Source organism: Thalassophryne amazonica, chromosome 5 (genome assembly GCF_902500255.1).
Source record: "Thalassophryne amazonica chromosome 5, fThaAma1.1, whole genome shotgun sequence".
NCBI classification, from domain to species: Eukaryota; Metazoa; Chordata; class Actinopteri; order Batrachoidiformes; family Batrachoididae; genus Thalassophryne; species Thalassophryne amazonica.
This window is the reverse complement of record NC_047107.1, coordinates 79,952,532-79,963,402: the sequence shown is the minus strand read 5'-3', so window position 1 is coordinate 79,963,402 and position 10,871 is coordinate 79,952,532.

Genomic DNA, 10,871 nt, shown 5'->3' with positions numbered 1-10,871 from the left:
TCATCACCAAACCTGTGAGTAAGAATCAAGGAAATGTGAAAATTGTTCAAAGGTTAACTGCATCTTTGTTATGACAGCTGAGGTAATGATTGTCTCCCCTTACTCTTTACAACCTCATAATCGACTGAGGGAATATATTTGTTCCATTAGAATGGTACTAGACAAAGGTTCCAGCACCATCTATCTCCCAGCAGTCATTTTTCATCACTGAATATCTCTTTCATCCAATCAGCCACACTACATCATGACCTCTAGCCCACTGTAACCTCGCTTTCTTTTGTTTGGGTGTTGATACCCGGTTTCTTCTATGGTTACTGTACAGCAGGTAAAATAAGTATTGAACATGCCACCATTTTTCACAGTAAATATATTTTTAAACGTCCTACCAACATGAAATTATCCTAATTCATCCTTCCTTCAATTATATGAAGTTTGCCAGTGCATATGCTGTAAAATGAGAGTTACCAATGTAACTAAGGTTCTATGAATTCTGGATGACCGCCAGAGGACGGTGCTTAGCATCTGGATAACTACATGTGTGCAAGCACAGAGGTCGAGAATATATACCAACAAAGTTGCGCCATTGCATGTGACCTGGGTGACGTCACTGGTTGTCTTTATATGCCAGACGTACCCAGCGCTCGCTTCTTTTTGGAATGAACTGGCAAGTGACAAGTAACTTTGGCGGTCATCTGGAATTCATAGAACTTTAGTTACATTCGTAACTCTCGTATTTCATTCCTACTGACTGTCAGAACTTTAGTTACATTCGTAACTCTCGTATTTCATTCCTACTGACCGTCAGAGGACGGTGCTTAGCACCTGGATGACTTAATACCAACAAGGTCACGAAGAGTCACACTCACCTAGCATCAGCAGTGGAGACTGGAGGCAGACAACACCGCCGAAGTCACCGCAGGAGAAGCAGCCACATTCAGTCTGTAATAGCGGGCGAAGGTACAGGACGAAGCCCACGTAGCAGCAGCACAAATATCACTCAAAGGAACACCTCTCAGTGCAGCCCAGGAGGTGGACACCCCTCTGGTGGAATGGCACATAACTTTAGGAGGCTGAAGACCCCTGGACTTGTACACTTGTAAAATGGCATACACGACCCAATGTGAAAGTCACTGCTTTGAGACAGCACAGCCTTTCTTGTGATCACCGTAACACAAAAAGGGCATCTGTTTTCCAAATCCCAGCAGTCGCCCTAATGTACCGCTTCAACATTTGCACAGGACACAGGGAGCCTGAGACAGATGATCCTGGATCAGAATGCGGGGCATACACAGCCAAGGAAACTGAATGGTTAACATGCAAGGTTGAAATTCTCTTGGGTAAAAAGGACGGATTAGGCCACAGCGTAACCCCTGATCCATCAGAATTCCATTGCAAACAGTCCTCAGCGACTGATGGGGCATGGAGCTCTCCCACCCACTTAGCCGAAGATAGTGCAAGTAGAAAGGCAGTTTTCACACCCATTTAAGATCAGCACTTTCAACTGATTCGAAAGGAGATAAGCTTAAATCCTCCAGGACTAGTGGAAGGTCTCATGAAGGTACGCGTGCAAGCCTTGGAGGCCGCAAATGTAGAGCACCTTTCAAAAAACAACACACTAAGGAATGCAAACCCACTGACTGGCCATCAACAGTCAGTGGGTTTTGGCAGTCGGGCATAAATTCCAGCCTGGATGAAGCACATTCAGCATCAATAAGTGGACAGAAAATGCTTAGAGCAACATGGCTGCAGTTTTGATGCATGTGTTGGAAGTATTTATTCATTAAAACTTTCACAATGAAATTTTGTGGCATTGACATTTAGAACCTTCTTGCACATCAGCTCACTTCATCTTGATTGTGCATAAAGAGACTTGTATTTGTGTTTTCATTATTTCTATCAAGTGTGAGTTGGTGAATGTGTATCATTGAGGTAGTTGCAACAGCAGCTGATCTTGATCGGTCTTTGATGTTATCCAGTTAAAGTTGCCCTACAGTAGACTGGCGGCTTGTCCAGGGTGTAATTTGACACTGCTTTTGCTTCTCATATGTCAACTTTTGGTTTGACTGTTTTTCTGTGCAACTCATCACATGCTTCTTTGTAGCCTGCCTTCATTTTCACGAAGCATTTGATTTGATTAGTGGGGCTCCTCTCTGGGACATTCTGTGCGTCCTGATGAAGTTGCTGAACATCACAGCAAGTCTGTACACAGGTTTGAAAGCTGTGAGGCATGGGAGCAGAATCTCTGGATTTTTTTTTCCAGCGAATCCTGGCATTCATCAGGAATGTGTTCTGGCTCATGCTCCCGTGGACTGGGTGTTGTAGAGTTGTGGAAACCTTCAGCTTTGATGCCTTTGTTAGTAAGGAAAGATTTACTGATACGACTTCACGTGTGATGCTGTTATCTTTGCAAAATCAATGGAAAAATCTGATTGCAATGCTTGAAGCTGAATAAGGAATCAGTGTGTCTGGGTTTGACACTTTCTTGGATCAAGACAAACATCCAGGCTTTTGATGGCTTTCTGGAGACTGCTGTCAAAAGTGTACACTGTGTATATCTGGTTACATTCATTTATCTTGGCAGTGACGTTCTTGTCTGGGTACTTGGCCTTTGAGATCGAGAGACTCCTGGGAAGAAGGTATGGTTGCCAGAGGTGTTTAGCACTGCCGATACCTTTATGCAGAAAAATGTAGGTCTGAGACTCTACTAGGTGTTGGTTCTTCCTGTCTGTTTGATTGTGAGCCTTAGATGTGAACCAAAGACCTAAGGTGACAACTAGATGACTTTGTTACAAGGTCTTTTCAGAGGATGCTTGGGTACTGCATGAATGTCAGATGAACAGTTACTTAAGCCTCAGTGTCGGGTTTAGAATACTGTACCTTTGATAAGAGGAAGAGACAACCAGGCAATAAAACAAGTGAGAGATAGAATTCAATTTAAGCTCGCGAGGAGTGCAGTCAGGCTGTACACCAAAGCTACACTAAAGTCTGGCCTGCGCTCCCGCTCTTTTTATTTAGGACTTCCCTACATACATGGGCGGTACAGCTCCTGAGGGGAAGAGTGATAGCGCGTGAGCTGTTGCCGCAGAACTGCTGAGTGCACAATACATTCAGGATGTTCAGAACCTTTTTAATCTTGGGCTCGGTTAAGATGTGTTTAAGACATCTAACGATTAATCACGCTTCTTCTGACAAAAGGACTGATGTATCACAATCACACTGTGGTTGGAACATTCAATTCTCTATTCTTTATCTTACTGCTCAGCTTCGGCTGCGTCCTGCATGAGTCATCTTCACATGTCCTAAAAAGAGCTTAGCGTGCACACAGAGATACCACAACTTGCAGAAACACGTCATGTCACATATCTTAAGTAACCTTCACCCATCACATCAGTACAATACACTTTATCAGAGCAGAGAGAACTACATTCTACCAGAGCAGAGAACACAAAACATGCATGATAAAATAAAACAGTGTATCTACAGAATAAGTCCAACATTTCCCCCCTGTTTATCATGCATTCCAACGGTATTACATCTTCACCTAAAAGTAAACAATTGTTACTAAGCAACCACTTCTTATTCAGATTTTCAGCTGCAGGGTCATTAAACAATGGTAAGAATACATTTACACTCGGGAGGTCTTATCGTTGGTGTTGAGGTCATCGTCAGGTTCACCATAATCACCTGGATCAGGGAACAGATCTCTAAGATAGTGGTCGTAGTCGTCTTCTTCATCAGTTTCATCATCGTCATCACCTGGATGGTTACCCAGAAGGGGGTATGCCTGAGCTGAATCCTGTCTGGCTGGTGAGATAGCAGTGGTTATCATTCTATTGACTAGACCACGTAGACAAGGAATACAACAGCATCCACACAAGGTCAGAATTGCAGCAAAAACTGCTATAGATATAAGCATAGAGGAGACCAAAGTGCGATACTTCCCAAACACGTCCAGCCACGAGTCCCAGAATTCGGCATTAACGCCGCTGTGATCCTTCATCTTCTTGTTCAGTGTCCGCAGGCCCTTAATGGCCTGGGTCAGGCTTCCATCGGCTGCTGTGTTGTTCGGTATGAATGTGCAACACTGTTCTCCAAACATTGCACAGACTCCTCCTTTCTCAATGGGTAGCATGTCCAGGGCTATGCGGTTCTGGAAGGCCATCAGTGAGGTGGCTGCCAGTTAGTGACAAGTGACAAAGTTTTTTTAATTCGGCACACAAAATATTCAAATAGAAAAAAATGAACAATTCCACAAACAAACACAGACAAAACTAGTGAGTCCGAAAGGGTGTGGGCTGAAGCAAAGCTTATTAGCGCCCACCCCTGCTAGTACAAGTCCAACAATTCTAATCAGTCATATTTACATAAATATAAATTCACTACTACATGTCGACACACAGACATACACATCAATATACTATTCACTTATAATTATATTTATATAGTACCAGATCATAAGAAAGTCGAATCAAGGCACTTTACGCACTTTGAGCACCACCAACAGATGGAGGATTCAAATCCAGCTGCTATCTGATCAGCCAGTTTGTACTCATCAGGCACTCCTCTGGGGACTCCTATTGCGTCAATATATGTTGGATCTCCCACTCCTTTCCAATCTCTTTTTACTCTATGCCAATTTTCAGGCACCACAGACTTTAGGTGCGTCAGCAAGTCCTTGGCTAAAATGGGAATGGCTTTTACTGGGAGGAGTAGGGACACTAAAGCACAGTAGCCTGACACATTCCTAGGCAATCTGTCAAAAATTCTATTATCTCCACACCACCACCACACGTCACTTCGGCTGACTGGTACAAATGAACCGTTTATCTGTATTATTCGACTACACCACTTAGTCTCGTTCAGATTTCCCAGTGGTTTCCCTGTTCCGGGCAGTTTGATACAGGAGAAATTTCCCAAAGCTACCTTTTCTGAGAATATTGGTTTGTTTTTTACCGCAGCCGCAACGGGGTAAATGTGGTCCCATACTGAACAATTGTGGTTTCGGTGTATTGTTGTATTTTTCATTACCACCAATAGGCAGTCGTCCGATATCGCTGCTGGAATCACCTGTAAAATTGGTCGGGGCCCCATACATACTACGCAATCCTGTTTTGTGGATTTTACTGCTTGCTCCGCCATCAGGAGCCAATTGTTATTTTGTCCGCTAATTCCCGTAGTTACCAAAAACCAATCATCTGCTGACAGAGGCCCTTTATGCAAGCCGGCCTGCTTGGCTCTTACAGACCCCGGTCCGGGGAGAAGGTCACCCAGTATTGTTTGATTCGTGGTGTCTCTTGAGGCATTTGTATTTGGTGTCTTTGGGCATAGCACAATCTTCCAGAAAGGATCATACCCCGCTTTGTATGCACACAGTGCAAACGTGTGACATATCCGTTCGATTGGCCTGCTTATCTGGAATTTTAACGAGTTTATTGTGAATGTCACTGTTTTGGTTCGGCCGCTGACTGTTAGGTTTGATATGATATTTTTCCAACTATACGCTTCGTCTGTCCACCCATAGGAATTTTGTGGCCAGGCGGACGGGTAGCCATTCGTCAGAAAGGTATTTCCCCACCAATGACTGGCACGGGGAAAACCCGTAGTCATGTAGAAATCATAAGCCAGCCATTGTCCAGGATCACCAATCCAGCTATCTTGTCTGAGGGCCAAAAAGGGTATCTGTACAACATAATAGATCCTGGGCGTGGTGTAACAGGCATAAAACCATTGGTAGGATGTTTCCTGGTCTTCACAAGGATTTAGTCCGCATAGTATCTGCCTCCCATGATTGTAGCAGGTTACTCCCTTTGAGGTAACCACATATCGTTTAACGCGGCGGATTGAATTTCCACTTGTAGTTTTGTCTGTTCTGGTTGTGATGTTCTCTACTTCCCCAAAGTCAATTCCCTTTTTCATTAATGGTGTCCACATGTGCATTCCCCATATAGTGACTGTTATGGCTCCTAACACTAATGCCCAGCAGCACAATGCTGTTTTCATCCATAATGGTGTATGGCGCGGCATAGTCAGGATCTCCCTAAAGTCAGTGTCCTAAGTTTCTGGTCAGTGGCTTGTAATTTCTTCTGCTGATTTTTGTGTCTGCCCTGGATCTTAACACCAGAGACACACACTATTATCAGACTTGCTCACTTTCCGTACTTACACTGGGTTTACAGAGATCACTTTCTTACAATGTGTTAAATGTATCCACGTTTGTCTTTCTCCTATTTTTAAGGCTGTGGGTGTAGTGAGCAGTACTTGGAATGGACCTTCCCACTTAGGTGAGTGCCAGTGTTTCCTCTTGATGCTTCTTATCAGTACCCAGTCTCCAGGTACCACTTTAGGGTCGTCCTGTGGAGAGATGGGATCATCAATGTTTGAGGTCCTGTCCTTTTGCTTTTCCAGCATCTTTCTCATATAATCAGCTAGGTTTGCTTCTTTTGGTATTTCCCATGGATTTCTGAACTGAGGTAATCTGTACGGTCGGCCAAAAAGGGTCTCATATGGTGTTAATCCTGCTGTACTTGTGATGTTTATATACATTTTTACTAAGTCCACGCACTGTGTCCATGGTCTGTTTGTTTCTTCCATCGCCTTCTTTAGCCTATTTTTAATTGTCCCATTCATTCTTTCCACTAGTCCTGCGCTTTGCGGGTGATATGCACAGTGGTTTTTTAGGTTTATGCAAAACAGTTGTCCAATGTTTCTCACAACTTGGTTTACAAAATGCGGTCCATTGTCACTATATATTTTTTCTGGTATACCATACCTAGGTACTATGTCTTTGCACAGTGCTTTTGCCACTGTTAATGCATCTGCATGTTTTGTGGGGAAGATCTCGACCCATTTTGAAAATGCATCAATAATGACCAAACAAAATTCTTTCCCTTCACTTTTGTTCAATTGAATATAATCCATGTGTATGGTCTGAAATGGATATTGTGGTTCAGGGAACTTTCCTCGTAGAGGTCTCAAATTCCCTTGCACGTTGTGTTTTGCACATATCATGCATGCTTTACAAAATTGTTTTGAAAAATTATTAAATCCAAATGTTGTATACACTGTTTCGATTTGTTTAATCATCCCCCCTGTCGAGACATGGGAAACACCATGGCTTGAAATAGCTGCCCATTTATACAAATTTTTGGGCAACACAGGTTTGTTAAGGGGTCACATGTAGAGACTGTCCTTGTTTTTGACGGCTCCATGTTTTTCCCATAATTTCCTCTCACTGTCCGGGCTTTGATTTTGCATTTCTACCAAGAGATCAGGTGTTACTTCAGTTGCTTTATCAATTGTAAGTGTGTTAGGATCAGCAACCACATGAAGATGGCCTTCAGCAGCAGCTTTTGCAGATTCATCAGCGAACGCATTACCTTGGGAAATAAGATCAATCCCTTTTGTATGCGCTGCACATTTACAAATAGCCAATTGACTGGGTAGCTGGACTGCTTCTAATAATTTGGTGAGCAGAGTGGCATGTGTGACAGGCTTCCCTGTTGAAGTGACCATTCCACGATTTTTCCACTGTTGAGCGAACACATGCACCGTGGAAAATGCGTATTGGCTATCAGTATAGATTGTGACAGATTGATCTCTGAAAATTTGGCAGGCTACGGTGAGAGCTACCAGTTTGGCCGCTTGTGCCGACATGTTAGCAGGTAGCTTGACAGCTTGTAGGACACTATCATGTGTCACTACCGCGTACCCAGTCATCGTTTCTCCTAGATGATTTTTCTTTGAGGAGCCGTCCACAAATACCACTGTGCCCTCTGAAAGAGATGTATCTTTTAAATCGGGTCTACATTTAGATACTCGTTGGGCTTCCTCCACACAGTCATGTGGTTCTCCATCCACTGGGATGGGCAAGAGTGTGGCAGGATTTAATGTTGTGCAGCGTTCAATAGTCAAATGGGGTTGAGATAGGAGCGTAGCCATACAAGAAAGATGACGTGCTGGAGACAGAAATGTCATATTTGTTTGTAGCAGCAATGCTGACACTGCATGGGATACTTTTAGTATTAATGAATGGAAAAGCAGAACTCTCTATAGCCATAGAGGCTGATATTACTGCACGTACGCACGGAGGAAGTGCACAAGCAACACTGTCTAATTTGGAAGAATAGTAGGCAACCGGGCGAAGCCTTTCTCCATATTGCTGCGTCAATACAGAAGTCATAAAATGACCTTTGCAATCGACAGTTTGAACAAATGGTTTGTCATAATTTGGTAGGGCTAGAGCCGAGCTAGACACCAGACTTTGTTTGATTTGCATAAATGCCGCTTCCGCCTCTGGGGTCCACTTCAATGCTGTTGACATGGATATACTTTCGTCATACATTAATTTCAAGAGAGGAGACGTAATTTGCGCATAATCTGGAATCCACGGCAGTAGCCAGTGATGCCTAAAAAGGACATCATCTGCTTTTTTGTCAATGGCTTGGGTGCCTGGAGAATAGCCGTCTTCCTGTCTTGAACAATAGTGCGTCCTTGTGCACTCAATTCATGTCCCAAATACTTTACTGTCGGGGACCACAACTGTAATTTGTTCTTGCTGACCTTATGTCCTTCCCTGGCTAGGTGATGTAAGGTGGCCAAAGTGTCTGTGATGCAGGTATCTTTGTCATGAGAGGCTATCAGAATGTCGTCTACGTACAAGAAAATCTGGCTACCACCTGGTGGTACAAATTTGGCCATACTAGCTGACATTACTTGCGAATAAATGGTTGGGCTTTCAGCATATCCTTGTGGCAATCGTGTGTATGTATACCTTTGTCCTGCGTATGTGAAAGCGAACCAGAACTGGCTGTCTGGATCAACCGGGACAGAAAAGAAAGCATTACTAATATCAACGACAGTAAATACTTTAGCATCTGGTCGCAACGAATTTAACAACGTGTACGGATCCGGGACACAAGGAGCTCTTTGAACAACAGCATTGTTGACAGCTTGTAGGTCTTGCACCATTCTCCAACCTACGGAGGGAGGAGCCTTTTTTACCGGAAAGATAGGTGTGTTACATGGTGAATCGGGGCAGGGGATCAAGACTCCTGCCTTCAATAGGTCTTGTATTACCGGTCGGATCCCTTCCGTCGCATCGGGTCTCAAAGGGTACTGCCGGACACATGGGCGATATTCCGTTTTTGGTCTAATTTGCACTGGTAGGGCTCCTTTTACTAGCCCTACATCAGAGGGTCCTTGGGACCAGAGGGTAGGTGGAACTTCCACCAACCTCTGCTCATCCTCTGGATTCAATAAATATGATCATGCTGTCTGTTGAGGATTATCGCAATGGTCAACACTACTCCCTGCTTCCAAATCCGTTCTATGGAGAAGGAGTACACGGAATAGACCGGTGGAAGGACTGAAAAATTCTCCACTCCCTGGATGGGATTCAACCCAATCGGTTGCATTTATGCCCTCTTTGACCATAAACCCTAGGCTTTGCCAAGTCACGAGATATGGTTTGAAGAGGGACACATGGAAGGGAGTCCCAGTCCTATGTAATCTCTGAATTTCTGGAGGAACATGAGAGACTGCAATTGCAGCTCTATTTTTCCCATCATGGTAAATACAGTCTGCTACTGCAGATGTTGGGGTTACTTCCTCCAAGAGGCTCTCATAGTTACCGTCCGGTCCTGGAGTACCCTTGAACCACAATGTGACATGGAGATCTTCCGGTTCATGTGTTTGTTCAGGATGAGACAACAATGTTTTAGCAAACGACAGAACAGATGCACCAAAAGAGGTGGGGCTAGCATATCGTAGTTTCAGAAAATAATAATAGTAGCAGTTTAGGGCGTAATTTGAGCCTAAACTAAAGACCTGCAGCTGATGTTGTCGTCTTACTCGCAACAGTCCATTGTCCGACACTAGAGACAGTCCCAATGCAGTTAGACCATCTCGTCCAAGAAGATTAACCGGACATTGGGGCATCATCAATACAGAGATGCAACATGACTTCCCTTCTGGGTCCCGAATCCACACGGGTTGGGACACAGGGACAGCACATGTCTTCCCATTGGCTGCTCTTACCCAAAATGTTTCATCACTGGGCTGTAACCCTACCGGCCATGAGCAACATGTTGTTTTACATGCGCCCGAATCGCATAGGAAAACAACATGCTTCCCATTCATCATTAAAGTCACTTCCGGTTTAGGTACATCACTCATCAGCAGATCTTGAAGGTTTAGATCTGCCTCAGGGACTAAAGGTCCCGTTGATGTTGCTTGTCGGGCAGTTAGTCATTGCGGATTCTGTGTTCTTTGTGGGCAGTCCTTGGCGAAATGTCCTAATTTGCCGCAAACCCAACACTCATTTGACCTTCCAGCCCAGGGCTTTGGAGGAGCTGACTGGCCTTGGCCCTGCCAATTTCCTTGCCTGTCCTGCTTCCATTGCCTCTGTGGGTTTGATTGAAAACGTCCTCGGGGTGGGCCTCTAAAACGGCCCCGCCCACGAGGTGGTCCGAATTTTCTGCCTTGAAAAAAGACTTGGCCTTCCTGCCATTCAGACTCATCAGAATAGAAGGTAGTCACCTGTTTCCTTTTTGGGGCTGCCTTTTTTGTTTTCAGATTTCTTTCTGCGTGTATGGCGTGGTCTACATACTCTTGTAACCCAGCTGTTGGGAGCGTTATCATGTGTTTGTCTACCCATGCTCGGATATCTGATCTGGAGTTGGCATGGAGTGCATTTTTCAATTGTTGTTCATACACGCTATCATTTTTCAGTGGTAGAAGACCACTGTGCACTTTAACAACTTTTTCCATTCGATGTCGATAGTCACACACAGAAAAGACTTGCAGATTTGGGAGAGTCGCTGACTGTCTCTTTCACAGCCCCATCAAAAATACAGTCACTGATGCTTTGGCAA